General features: G+C 40.2%; 1 long non-coding RNA gene across 1 annotated transcript; it reads right to left on the minus strand.

The window, feature by feature from the left end:
• Positions 1 to 10,162: 10,162 nt before the first annotated feature.
• On the minus strand, positions 10,163 to 13,164 carry LOC120904488. The gene is made up of 3 exons (XR_005739771.1): positions 12,939 to 13,164; positions 10,333 to 11,676; positions 10,163 to 10,258 (listed from the first exon to the last, which is right to left on the minus strand). It is a non-coding gene; the product is annotated as an uncharacterized LOC120904488 (long non-coding RNA).
• Positions 13,165 to 14,755: the final 1,591 nt, after the last annotated feature.

Here is a 14,755-nt window from a genome sequence, read left to right on the forward strand (position 1 = left end):
ACTTGTTACCGCTCTCACGTTACAACAGAAGAGAAGAGCGATACCCACCACGTGCACACTTATATATCCTGTTGTGAGTGCCCCGCTTGGGCACTCCCTAGCTAATGAGTGTTTTATACTTAACGAAAACTACTTACAGTGCTACCTAAATTATGTCGACACAACACGCCTTATCTTTTTTTTTTTGTTTATAAGTGCCATTCTTTTACCCTATTTTTATGTACTACATCGGTTTTTCCATTATCCTCAATTATTACATTTTCTCCTGTATCTTCTAATACTGTAAACGGACCGCTGTACGGCGTTTCCAATTTCTTTACATTTTCTCCTCGAATTAATATCTGGTTGCCTGGTTGGAATGTTTTATGTTTTGTTTTTTCGTCGTATTATTCTTTGCTTTTAATCTTATTTTGTATTAGACGATTCCTTACTTCCTCATGCGCTATGTTCAATTTAAGCCTTAAAATAGTTGCGTAATTCTCAAGGTCGTATTGCACTCTGTTAACTTTTTCTTTTATTACGTTAGATGTTATATTTGCTGGCCGTCCATACATAAGGTAGAACAGGGTATAACCTGTAGCAGTGTGTACTGTATTGTTATAGGCAAACTCGTAGAAGTTTGTCCATTTATGCCAATCTAACGCTTTTCTATCACTGTGTATTCTTAGAAAATTCCCTAATTGTTTGTGCGAGTTTTCAAGAGCTCCTACTGTCTCATGATGGTACGCAGTGGATTGCAGTTTTTCTATTTGTAATAGTTTACATATCTCGTTAAACAGTGTTGAAAGGAATTCTGTGCCTCTATCCGTACAAATTGTTTCGGGCACTCCGTACTTAAGGATAACCTGTTCTACGAATACTTTTGCGAATTTTTCAGTTCTTTTGTTTTGTATTGGCGTGGCTGTTACAAACTTGGTTAAATCACACTGTGTTGTTAAAATATATTCAAAGCCATGTGAATTTACTAATGGACCTACTAGGTCAATGAATATCTTTTCCATACTTGTTTTTGCGGTATTTGTTATTTTTAGTGGAATTTTTGGTGGCTTATTTGATTTATATAATTGGCATTGTTTGCATTTGGCTATCATTTCTTTTACATCTTTATCAATCCCTGGCCACGTATACCCTTGCTTGATCGTATTGACAGTCCGATGGAGTCGTGCGTGTCCTGCCGTTGGTAAGGTATGAAAATCGTTCATTATTACCAGCTTTTTCGCTTTTTCACAATCCTTTACTACTTCAACCTTTTCGTTGAGTACGATGATTTCTGGCATTCCCTTCTCATTCAGGGTTTTTTAATTGTTTCATAAATTGTTTAGTAATTTCATCATTTGTTTCTATCACCAAATATGTTTTATGTTTCAGTGCTTTCACATGTGCTTTAATCCTAACTATCATACCCCGTAGGTGAACGATAGTGTAAGATTTTGGCAAAATAATGTTATCTTTTGAAATAACAAGATCTTTTGTATCGTTACAAAACTGCAGCTTAATATAATTGGCTTTAGATACTGCTGAATTATTATTGTTTTGGCATGTATCGTTGCTGACAGCTTTCGACCTTGTTGTAATTAGTATTTCTTCCTGTGCACTCATGTTTTTTAGATCAGATAATGGTAATCTTGATAAGGTGTCGGCTATTACATTTTCAGTCCCTTTCTTATAGCAAATAGTAAAGTTATACTCTTCCAACGCTAGCCTAAATTTGGTTAAACGGCTTGAGGGGTTGTTCATAGTAAAGAGATAGACTAGAGGTCTATGATCAGTAAAAATGTTGAAATGCCTTCCATAAAGATATGGACGATAATGTTTAACGGACCATACTATAGCCAACAATTCTTTTTCTATGGTTGCATAATTAAGCTCGGCTTTGTTAAGGGCTTTACTGGCAAACGAAATGGGTTTCCCGTTTTGGTTACTTAGTACTGCACCTACTGCACTGTTAGAGGCATCGGTATGCAGAACAAAAGTATTGTTTTCACGGAAATCAGGGAAGTCTAAGACCGGAGGATTAACAAAATGTTCTTTAAGTGTGTCGAACGCGGTTTGACAAGTGGGAGTCCAATCAAATGGAATTCCTTTTCTTGTTAGCCGGTTTAATGGCATGCAAATAGCGGCAAAATTCTTTATGTGCTTTCTATAATAATTTGCGAAGGCTACAAAACGTTTCACTTCATCGGAGGATTTAGGGGGTTGCCAATCGTTGATGCATTTCAGTTTCTGTGGATCGGGTTTTATCCCTTCTGCGGAAATATAATGTCCCAGATATATTAATTCCTTCTTCAAAAAATGACATTTTTCCGGGTTTAATTTGAGGTTCACTTGCCGTAATCGCTCAAAGACATCCAATAAATTTTTATTATTGTGTAGGATTGCGCCCTACACTAGATAGTTAAAACTCGCGACTCGAGTTTTCTATGGGAGCAAAAATCAGCACAGTTACCATATTCACCGGAGAGCACTAACAAGTGTCAAGCAAGAGCTACCCGCCAAGGACTCTATGCAAGATTTGCTAGCAAGGTGATATGAAGATGTAGAATAAAATTCAAGCTCCAAAATCTGTGCTGTTAACTAAATTCTGCATGTATTTCTTGGGGTACTCATTACAACGTGCTGTGCTCCGGTAGCGATGTTTACATTTTTGGGTTTGTACGCTGGCTTAATTTCCCCTCTTTCCGTGGACATACAAATGTTTCCTAATTATTAGTCAGTATTTTCACCCGTTGAATCCATGATTTGCATAACTAATAACGCAGATGGCGCTACTGTGAAGTTGGGAGTAATTGAGTCATTGCCTCGAGATGGCGCTGCTATTGGTTTATGACTTAATTCACGCGCACAACAAATTGTCTACATTTTGGCGCATGTCAATCCTAAACAATTATGTTCCTGCATCCCGCTGCGCAAATTCGAGCAGTTTCCAGCGCAGAAAATGCACCAAAATCTGCGCTGGCCAGCGCAGATTTTGGCCCGATCCCCGCGCTGGACTTCAGCGATTCCTGCGCTGGGTCGAGCAAGTTTTGCGCCATCTGCTGGCGAAATGGACGAACTATTTATAGCGACGGAGCAAAAAAAACGGTCAAAAAATTTAAAATAATGGCGCCCATTTTCTCGTCCGCTTCTTCTCCCTCCCTCACCCTGCCCTGCCTACTTGCGCTTCAGCCCGTGCCTTACGCCGCCAGCTGATTGGCTGTTGCGGTGTATGCGTTGATACTCATATGTGCATTGCGGTTGTGTATTGTTATTGGTGGGTGTTAGCATTTATTAATTTGTGTGTGACCTTGAGACGCTGTGGGAGAAGCTGGATTGGGATTCAAAGTGTTATCGGTGTAGTGATGGTTTATTTTATTTCGTGCCGCTGCTGATGAGACCATTCGATGCCCCTGCCAATTGAGGGTGAAGTAGCCTATTTAAAACAAGCGTACGAGAACGTCTAACACTAATGTAATATTTTTTAAATTGTACATGTTAGATGCTTCAACGACCTTCTAAGCATCATGTAGCACAGTGTATAGTGACTATAAATTTTTTTTTTAATGTGCCGAAATCTTTCTCGAGTTTTTGTGTCTCGACACACACACACACACACACACACACACACACACACACACAGCGCGGGGAAAGTGACCATTCACTCTATCATGCCGCGATCCCCCACCCCGCCCGGCGCTTTGGATGATGATGCGCTATATGATAGCTGATGATAGCGGAAGGGGAGGGGGGTTTGGTGGGGGTGCGTGCTTGCATGCGCGCTTTCGTAGGTGCGTTCTCGCGTGCGCGCGTTCGTAGGTGCCTTAGCGAGCGCGCGCGCGTGTGTGTGTGCGTGTGTGTGTGTGTGAGTTTGCGCGCGTGTTTGTATGTGTGCGTGCGTTTGGAAACACCAAAACTATTTGATTCTGATGCGTACATTTTCATCCGCTGCGGCTACAAAGTCCATGCATTTTTGATCTCGCTACCTGAGAGACAACACAACCATTGGCATTGGCATCTTTGCGATCGGCTCTGCTGTTGGGGGTATTAAAAAGACACACGATCGAAGCAAACATGCGTGTGATATGTAGCACGTTTCTTTCCAATTCAGCTAGCGGACGCAAGTGGAAACAACATTTTGAATTGAATCCATACAAAAGAGGATTCTGGATTAGTTTATTACGGTGCGCGTATGGTACTGCACCTGTCCGTCCAGAATCTGGTGGCTTGTGGGTTTGGAGTAGTTATCATGTCGCCGATTGACCGGCAATGCTTTGGAATGGGTTCGGATCGGTAGGTTCATGTTTTGATCGAGTGCATTCTGTGGATTTGTCGCGCCACAGCAGTAGACCCGGCAGCAACAAAGTCAAGACAAACTCTTACCCGGGTGTGGACTGCTACGCTTAGTTCTTTTTATTATTATTATTATTATTATTATTATTATTATTATTATTATCATTATTATTATTATTATTGGCGTAATAGCCAACGCGATCATGCCGGCCTTTTCAGGACTTGAGTACCACGTAGCCGGATAGTCACCTCTTGCTACGGCGGACAGTTCATACGCGGTTAGAACCCACGACGGGGGTACTGCCACACTGTCTCCTGCTCGATGTATACGCTACAGGTAGGGGGAAGGATGGACCTCCACGATAAAAAAAACACCGTCATGAACCAGCGGCGGACCTAACGGTAGGCGGACTAGGCGGTCGCCGATGATCTCTACAAGTGGACAGAGTATTAAAAACAAGGGCCCCCGGAAAGATGGTCGTTAGGGCTCCGTGGCTGGAGAACCATTTGCACCTCCCCTCCCCCCATGGCGACAACAATTTTAGGGCCTGTGACCGATGATCGTAGGGGTCCCATGGCCACCTCCCCTCCCCCCCATCCGCCGGCAATTTAAGTATACCGTTCAATCTTCCAACAGCTGTATGCCAGTACCCCCGGCTCCCGGTCATCAGTTACCATTGACAGGGGCCTCAATTCGTCTTTCCGCCTTATATGAACACCTTCCTTTCTTTGACCGATGGATCATAACATTCCGGAAGAAAACACATTTGGCGACAGTTGTGCACACACACGCAGGCTCACACCGATGCGCATACGGCTCAGCAGATCTGTGTAATCTAAACCATTTGAAAGCAAAAGCTTAGTGTAACAAAGTTATGCTTAATGCTTAAAATGTTCAGTTCGATGGCAGGCCCCAGGGACTGCCAGTGGACTTTCCAGTATGCCGGTTTCACAATCAGCTTGCGTTCTTGATGCTGGTGGAACGGAAAGTTGATGAAAATCAGCGCCGGGATGAACGTGTCAATGCGAATTAGGGTTCAGCGCGTTGCACAGCAAACCCTCCAGCGTTAACTAGCGATTCCTTAGTCATTTTTACGTGGCAGCGTTTGAACTCATTACGCTTTTTTGGTTTGATTTGTGAAAATGCAACTTGATCGCCGCAATGTTTGTTAACGGCATTTTTAGGCGCCACAACAGCTCGCGAGCATTGACCACACGCGAGAAAGAGATGGCGCTATGGAGGGAAAAAGCACGGACGACGGCTGATTGGCGATTGGCCGTCTGACGCACCAACACATCCAAACCTTCGGCAGCGCGCTCAGGCGAGGGGTATGAGGCGGAGCCAGGGACGGGCAGCTCGACGAGCTGCTTGACAAATTTGCCGTTGGAGAGAAAAGGAAGGCATGATCAAATTCTCAGAACGCCATAACGCCTTCCGTCGCTTTGCGCAGCGGGTATTTAGATCATGATAAGGTATCTATGACTTCATCAATATTCGGTAAAGGGAATTTATCATCTTGTAATACACTGTTTACTTTGCGATAATCGATTACAAGCCTCCATTTCTTTTTATCAGCATTATCCATTTTGGGAACCAATAAAATTGGACTGTTCCATTCTGACTGTGTGGCTTCAATTGTTTTATTTTTTTAACATTTTACGGATTTGGTTATCAACTTCTTCTTTTTGTGCATACGGTAACCTGTATGGTTTTGAATATATGGGCATAGTATTATTTTTTATTTTTAAAGACGCTTCATAAACTGTAGTGGTACTTAGTTTATCATTTTGCAAACAGAATATGTCATTATATTTGAGACAAATCTTGGCAATAACCTCCCTTTCATCTTCGTGTAGATGTGATAAATCAAGTTCCTTCAACATTTGATTAGCATGATCAATATTATGTTGCGGAGTTTTAATTTCCAAGATGTTGAAATCTGAAGCGGGTGTAATAGTTGGTTGTAGTTTGGTTATTATTACTGACTTATTTTGAAAATTTGCTATGCGTATTGGTAATTTACCATTTTTTGGATTCGCTATTGTGTTAGCTATGTACACATTTGGTTGAATTTTTTCATTAAGCACTACACAAGTATCAGTGTGTGTAGTATCGATAAAGGTAACAAATTCTGTCTGGGTGGGATTATAAAACATGTTTGTTTATGGTTGGCATTACAAGTCAAACTCATATTTTCAAAATTTATATTAGCTCAAAAAATTAGCTCCTATTAATCCTACAATGTGGCATGGAAGTGTATCTACGACATGAAATATGATTGGAAAACTTTGCGTGTTAGCATAAATGCTTGTTTCAATGCACCCTAAAGATTTAGTAGTTCCGTTGATACCGTGAATACTTATTGTATAAGTTTTATCTATGACGGCTTGCTTGGGAACATAGTTTGAATTTAATACGCAACATGTAGCTCCGGTATCAATCACTAGATCGCGATTAATTCCGAATATACAAAACTTGGCCTTAACGCCCGTATCAAATTGTAATTTAACGAAATAATTTAATTATTTCATCATGCTCTTCATTTGAGTTTGGAATTGCATCGTGAAAATCTTCCAAATCGTTAGCATTTCCCAAATGCACTCTATTGTTGTTATTGCTTCGCTCAGTTGATGTTGCGCTTGGCATTCGCTGTTGAAAGTGGCTGTTCGAATAATTTCTGCTCCTTTATCCACGTTGATTGTTATTTTTAATATTTCGTGGCTGGTTTTCATAACCTTGATTACTAGAATATCGCTGGTATGGTCTACCTCTATATGCTGGGTTATACGATTGCCTAGGGTAGTATGAGTTTTGGGGGCGTCTCGTATAGCGTTGCGATGGACGCGGGGTTTGATACCAAAGAGCCGTTGATCGCTCTACAATCGGTTCACATTCTAAAGCATCTGATATGGCTTTGCAAAGTGTAAGCGGATTGCGTGCTTGCAAGAAAAATCTTGTGTTAGCTTCATTTAAACCTTGCGTAAAGGCGCGTACTATAATTGGATTGACAATGCTATGTGCGGCAAATTCCGTAGAAAAAGTTCCTACAGCTACATGAGCTGCGGATAATTTAGCTGCCATTTTTTCTAACTCCTTCCCAACTTCGGAAATAGTTTTTGAGCCTTGTTTCAGCACGGTTAATTCTTTTTCTACAGCTAGCGGCGTTAAGTGCACGCTGAATCGTGTACGAAGAAGACTGAAAGCTTCTTTTACATTGCATGCTGTGTCTATGACTCCATGAGCAGTACCAATCAATGTGGTTTTCATAAATTTAACGATGTCCACTTCAGGCACTTTTTCAGCATAATCTAAAAGTAGTTCAACACTTTCAATATATGGATTTAATAGCGTATTGGTACCATCGATAGGTTTGACCAGTTTTAGTGCTAAACTAATATCCAACTTGACTGCCATTGTGCAAGGTTCACTGCAGGTTACTTTTGTAATGGTTTCGTTTATAATGGTTTTATTTGCAGGGATACCAGTAGTTTTATTTGTATTGGTTTTAATCGCAGGGGTACTATTAGTTTTATTCCTAGTAGTTCTAGTTGCAGGGGTGCTAGTAGCTGGTAATGATTTTTTTTTCATTTAGCGGGAAAATTAAATTTAACAATATGCGTAAAAGTATGAACTAGTAGCAGGTATACAGGAACTTAAAAAATTTAATAGTTATTCAGACACCATTTGGAAAGAAAATATTATTAATAAGATAACAGGTAATTCACTTTATATGACACTTTACATGAATGCACTTTACATGATAAGGAAAAAAAATTGTATTATATATATATATATATATATATATATATATATATATATATATATATATATATATATAGATATATATATATATATATTTTTATTATTATTATTATTTTTACGCATTGTAAACACTTATATCGCATGGTGAAAAAAAACATATGATGAAAAATATTTTAATTTATTATTATTTTATTTTATTTTTTTTTTGTTAGAATTGTGAAAACCCAAAAAACTGATAAGAACTCATCACGTTCGAACGTTCCATCCCACGCAAACAATGAGACCCCAAATTTTGAGTGATTCAGGCCGAGGGGTATGAGGAAGCTTGAGGAAGCACGGAGAAACGCGCTGCGATGAGAGTTCGCATTCTGTTTTACACGCGCGCTTCACTAACACCAATACAAATACCGTGCTTTGGCGAGCCGTCTGTGAATGTGTGTGTGTCTTCTTTCAGCGAGCTCAACTTGGAGCTGCTCGTCACATCGTGTTGTCTCGCTTACACTACAGCATCGAAACATCGCTCCGTATGTCCCCCCTCCTACGCGTACAACACCACCAGTACAGCGCGACGCTTTGCCGGAGATGGTTGTGCGCGTTTCGTTCTAAGTCCCGCGCGCAGTGTTTGTGCGTTGATGCGCATTTCGTTGAAAGTCTCGTGCGCCGGTTTGTTTTGATGAAGTGTGCAGTGAATAAACAGTGTGCACAGACGCACATGCAGTGCGGGCATCGACAGGTAAGAATTTGATGAACAGAGGCAACGCAGATTGTCGACAAGTTTCCCGCAGCCTGGCTCGACCCGGTATGACGTCATTCGTGAGTATGAAGGATTCTGAATGTGTACTTTAGTGTGTACTTTATGTTTCAATAAAGTGTTTAATGTAATAAAAAATGACAGTGTTTGTGTTTAGTTTTAGAATAAGTGCATGAAAGAAAACGAAAAACGAAAGAAACAACTATCTTTACATGTGTTGGTAGCATGGCTCGAAAGAACACAAACACATTGAGAACTGCAGAGCGCACCGTGCGTTACGGGTGGGGAGGGGGAGGGCTCGCGCGAGGGTGTAACTCATTCCTCCAAGAGTAACTGCTAACGGGGGACGGTACTCAAATCACTCATAAAATACACTCATTTTGCCGGACGGGTCACGTGGTTACTCTTGGAGGAATGAGTTACACCCTCGCGCCCACGCAAACAATGAGACCAAAATTTTGAGTGATTCAGGCCGAGGGGTATGAGGGAGCTTGAGGAAGCACGGAGACGCGCTGCGATGAGAGTTCGCATTCTGTTTTACACGCGCGCTTCACTAACACCAATACAAATACCGTGCTTTGACGAGCCGTCTGTGAATGTGTGTGTCTTCTTTCAGCGAGCTCAACTTGGAGCTGCTCGTCACATCGTGTTGTCTCGCTTACACTACAGCATCGAACCATCGCTCCGTATGTCCCCCCTCCTACGCGTACAACACCAACAGTACAGCGCGACGCTTTGTCGGAGATGGTTGTGCGCGTTTTGTTCTAAGTCCCGCGCGCAGTGTTTGTGCGTTGATGCGCATTTCGTTCTAAGTCTCGTGCGCCGGTGTGTTTTGGTGAAGTGTGCAGTGAATAAACAGTGTGCACAGACGCACATGCAGTGCGTGGATCGACAGGTAAGAATTTGCTGAACAGAGTCAACGCAGATTGTCGACAAGTTTCCCGCAGCCTGGCTCGACCCGGTATGACGTCATTGGATTCTAAATGTGTACTTTAGTGTGTACTTTATGTTTCAATAAAGTGTTTAATGTAATAAAAAATGACAGTGTTTGTGTTTAGTTTTAGAATAAGTGCATGAAAGAAAACGAAAAACGAAAGAAACAACTATCTTTACATGTGTTCGTAGCATGGCTCGAAAGAACACAAACACATTGAGAACTGCAGAGCGCACCGTGCGTTACGGGTGGGGAGGGGGAGGGCTCGCGCGAGGGTGTAACTCATTCGTCGAAGGGGCACTGTATTTCGACAGCGTCACTCAAATCACTCAAAAAATACGCTCATTTTGCCGGACGGGATGCTTAGCAGTGTGCTTGACATTTCAACGCGGTGCCATTGTTGTTTATTTTTATTGACAGCGGTAAACATTCACAGTTCAATTTTCATGTCGTGAACAACAAGCAATTTTTTCAGCGTTTTATTCACAGTTTTCTCTACGTCGCTTTTATTCACAGTTTTCTCTACGTCGCTTTATCGAAATCTCTACAATTAAAAGAGTAAAAGTAAGTTAAACATATTTAGAGGGAAGTTAATGTAAAAAGTAAATAAAAACGTACCTATTTTGCTCTAGCAACATCATGTCTATACCGACAAAGCAAGCGCGTCCGGAAGATCCAGATGATGTTGGTATGTTTTGCAGTGAAGAAGTTGTGCGAAATCCTACGTGTGTACAAGTGCTTCCAGTAGTTAGTACCGTGGAGAATCAGCTAACAACATCTTCTGCTGCATCATACACGTTGACATCTTCCGGCGGTAATGTTTCTGCAGTTACGTTTCATACTGCCCCCAATGAACAGCCACCAATATCATCTGTTCCGTCGTCGGCGTTGAACGTTTCCGATGATGTTGCTGCTGCACTTGCACGTTTGTCAAGAAACGTTACTTGTGTTGCAATGCAGCAGCCAAATACATCTTCGACGATGATGCCAGCTGGTACAGTTGTTTGCCCCGGTGGACAGCAAATTCCATCATCTTTATTGGTGATGGCATCCTCTAGTCCGGATAGTGTTGTTGTGTCACTCCCGCCAGGATGTGTTGTGCATGCCGGAGCACAACGGTTGCCGTCGGCTGCAACGGTGGGGACAGCATCCAGTGGTGTTGTCGCTGCTGTTCATGTTGGAGGACAACGGCTGCCGTCGGCTGCAACGGTGGTGACAGCATCTAGGAGTGTTGTCGCTGCCTCCGGAGGTCAACGGTTGCCGTCTGAATCAACAAACGCAACTTCCAGCGGTGTTGTTCCTGTTACTGCACGTCCGCCAGGAAGTGTTGTACACGCCAGAGGACAACGGTTGCCGTCGACTGCAACGGTGGGTACAGCATCCAGTGGTGATGTCGCTGCTGTTCATGCTGAAGGACAACGGCTTCCGTCGGCTGCAACGGTGGAGACAGCCGAGAGTGTTGCCGCTGCCGCCGGAGGACAACTGTTGCCGTCTACATCACCAAAAGCAACTTCCAGTGGCGTTGTTGTTGCTACGGAACGCCCGCCAGGAAATGTTGTTGATGCTGGATTGCAACAGTTGACGTCGTCTTCAGCGGTGGTGACAGCATCTGGAGGTGTTGTCGCTGCTGCAGCAAAACCGCCAGGAATGGCTAAATGCTCCGCAGGACAACGGTTATCGTCGTCTGCAACTGTCATTGCAGCATCCGGAGGTGGTTTTTCTGCTGCGACACGCTCGCAAGCAAGGATTGTCAGCGCAGATGTTCTCAAGCCAACATCAGCTGTATCAATGATGGAAGTTTCCAGCGATGATGCTTCTGCTGCAACACAGCCGCAAGAAGAAAGCCACCCGTCTTGCTGCTGTCCGCTTTGCCGAAAGCTGCTTATTAGACAGGATGCTCGAAATGCTCAAATACTTGCTCTGTTAGATGGACTTTCCTTAACAATGAATCCTATGAAAGGACTTCGAAGGAATGTAAATACATTTAATATTACTGTAGTGTCCAACGTGCAGCAGCTAGATGAGCTGGAAGCTAAGTTGGAAAATAATGAATTCTTTTTTTTTGTTATGTACAAAGAATCGATGCTGATATTACAAGTCAGGATGCATTCAATAGGTTGAATGAGGCTTTGGATATCCTTTTTGATAGAGCATTTTTCGCTTCTTGCAGTTGGAAAGGGTCATCTGGAAAAAAATACCGTTTTGTAATTACCGGCATGTATTACGTTTGCTTAGGGCTGTCGGAAAAAATCACTTGGGGATAGAAGTCGATGACCTTTTTGTTTACCTAGTAGTTACCTAGATAGTTTACCTGTATACATATGTTATGCATTTCTAAAAGTCTATAAGCTGGCACATATGTACATATGAATATTTTTAAATTAATGTATAATTCAACTTTAGTCTTATCATTATGAGCTTAAGTAGCGTTATTATAAGATGTTCATATTTATACCAAAGTTTATTTGAAATCTAGTCGAAAAATTATGCACTGCACTACTATCATTATAACATGTACATATTATTATAAGTAATGTTTTTTATGACATAGCTAATATGAACTATTATGATAAATATTATGAATTCTTGCCTTAACATACACAAATATATATTAACTTTAAATAAGCAATCAAAGAACTACTTAAATGCTTCATAACATGATACTAACATCTGTAAAATTAGGAGATTAAGACGCGGTTGCTACGCTTTAAAAGTAATTTTGTGGCTGTAAGTTTCTAACATAAATACAAACATTTTGTTAGAAGAAACTGTCGGGAAGTATTTGAAAAACTATCTGTGATGTATAAGGAAGTGAATGCATTTCATTGGATTTTTATATTTTTTGTATAAGTAAACCGTATACAAACAAATAAATTTATGCAACGGACTGTGATCTGCAATAATATAACAATAATACAATTATTAGTTACATGTTACACCTTAATATATATATATATATATATATATATATATATATATATGTATATATATATATATATATATATATATATATATATATATATATATATATATATATATTTATATATATAACTCGTGGGTATATATATATATATACATATATAACATAAATTGCGCGGGTTTTTATAAGACAGAAAAGAGGTAGGATTTTCTATTTTCTTATGTAAAGGACTATTTAGTACCTTTATTTTAAGGTACTTATGTAACAGGATAAACACTAGCAGGTGTAATGTTTAGATATTTACCCATTGAATCCTTGTTTAAACCAGGGTAATACTTTGATTTTTAGCAACACAATTATGCAGGCCAGGTACACAGGTAAAGAAAATTATTATTAACTTTCTCTTGGGCAATGGCTATTTGATCAAAACAACAAATTAACAGAACAATCTGAACTCATTAGTTGAACTTCGATTCCATGCCAACTATTGAGTATGTGCTTTTTAGTTGGCACGTTTTTCCATACAAAAAAATGAAATTATTCTCGGCAGGCCATGAAATTTTTGTGAAATTAAAAAAAAACCGGGAGTCTGATACAAACTATTGAATTCTGACTGTAGTTCAACGCTTATTCGTTGGCATGCTTTTTAATTGAACACTTGATACTTGGTTGACAGTTCAATTTAAAAGCATGCGTTTGTATGGAAAACAGGGTTTGTTAAATTTAAAATTGTTTATTAAAAGTTTACCTTATGACTGGTCCAGATCGAACTATTTTAATTTTTTTTCTTTTGACTCAACAACCGGTGTCGATCAAAGCCTGGCTGTACCACTTGTCGTGTTGGCTTTCAGTGACTTTTGGATAACCCCCCATAGCAGGATAGTCAGTGTTACGTATGGTGGCACGGTCTATTTGGGGCTTGAACCCATGACGAACATGTTGTTAAGTCGTACGAGTTGACGACTGTACCACGAGACAGGCTTAATTAATTAAATAATTAATTAATTAATAAAATAAATATAATAATAAAATTTAATCGTTTATGTTATGTCATATTATAATTTATGCATTGCATTGTGGTCTCGCTTGAATTCCTCCAGCCAGGCGGGCATTAACAAAAGTGTTAACTGTCCTTTACTGCTCTCGTGGGTTCAGCTATACTTGGGGTGGGACACACAATTAATTTTACGATACGATCCGGAGTCTGACGGAATCGATCCCGAACCATGGTTGCAGTAAGGGTTGCTAGATCACTTTAGGAATCAAATTCGACCTGTGGGTGCAGCGAGTTTGGGCCAACACGAATTATCAGTAGGTACGTAAAAGTATAAGCATTTCCGACCCGGTGCTTGGGCCTACTTTACCTACTTGTACCTTCCGGGTCGACCCGAACGACTACTGGTCACTTACGGATGACTCTGACTCGGTAAGTTCGGATCGACCCGCTCATCACAAAGCCAAGACGGACCAGCCAAGATGTACACGTGCGATCCCGGTTATTGCTGCATCCCGGATTTCGTTTGGCGTCCGCAACCCCATAATCTGCATGTCCGGTATGCTAACCACGGCAGCGAAATTAACTAGCCGCATATTAAACTATATAAACATAAAACACATTATATGCACAACGATATGCCACGATTTTTATTATTTTACCGGTACACAAGTGGATAGGCGGGGGAGGGAAATAGAATAACTCAGGTAAATAATAGTAAAAACACTTTTGTCACAAATCTAACATAATATTTGCATATGGCATAATTCTTTTACATTTGCAAAAAGAGCATATACCTCGATGCATGTTGTTGTTATTTACCTTTTTGTTGACTTTGTTAACATGAGATGACTTTGTTAACAATAAGATAACTTGACTTTGTTAACAATAAGATAACAGGTAATTCACTTTATATGACACTTTACATGAATGCACTTTACATGATAAGGAAAAAAAATTGTATTATATATATATATATATATATATATATATATATATATATATATATATATATATATATATATATATATATATATAGATATATATATATATATATATATATATATATATATATATATATATATATATATATATATATATATTTTTTTTTATTATTATTTTTACGC

Source organism: Anopheles arabiensis, chromosome 3 (genome assembly GCF_016920715.1).
Source record: "Anopheles arabiensis isolate DONGOLA chromosome 3, AaraD3, whole genome shotgun sequence".
Lineage (NCBI taxonomy): Eukaryota > Metazoa > Arthropoda > Insecta > Diptera > Culicidae > Anopheles > Anopheles arabiensis.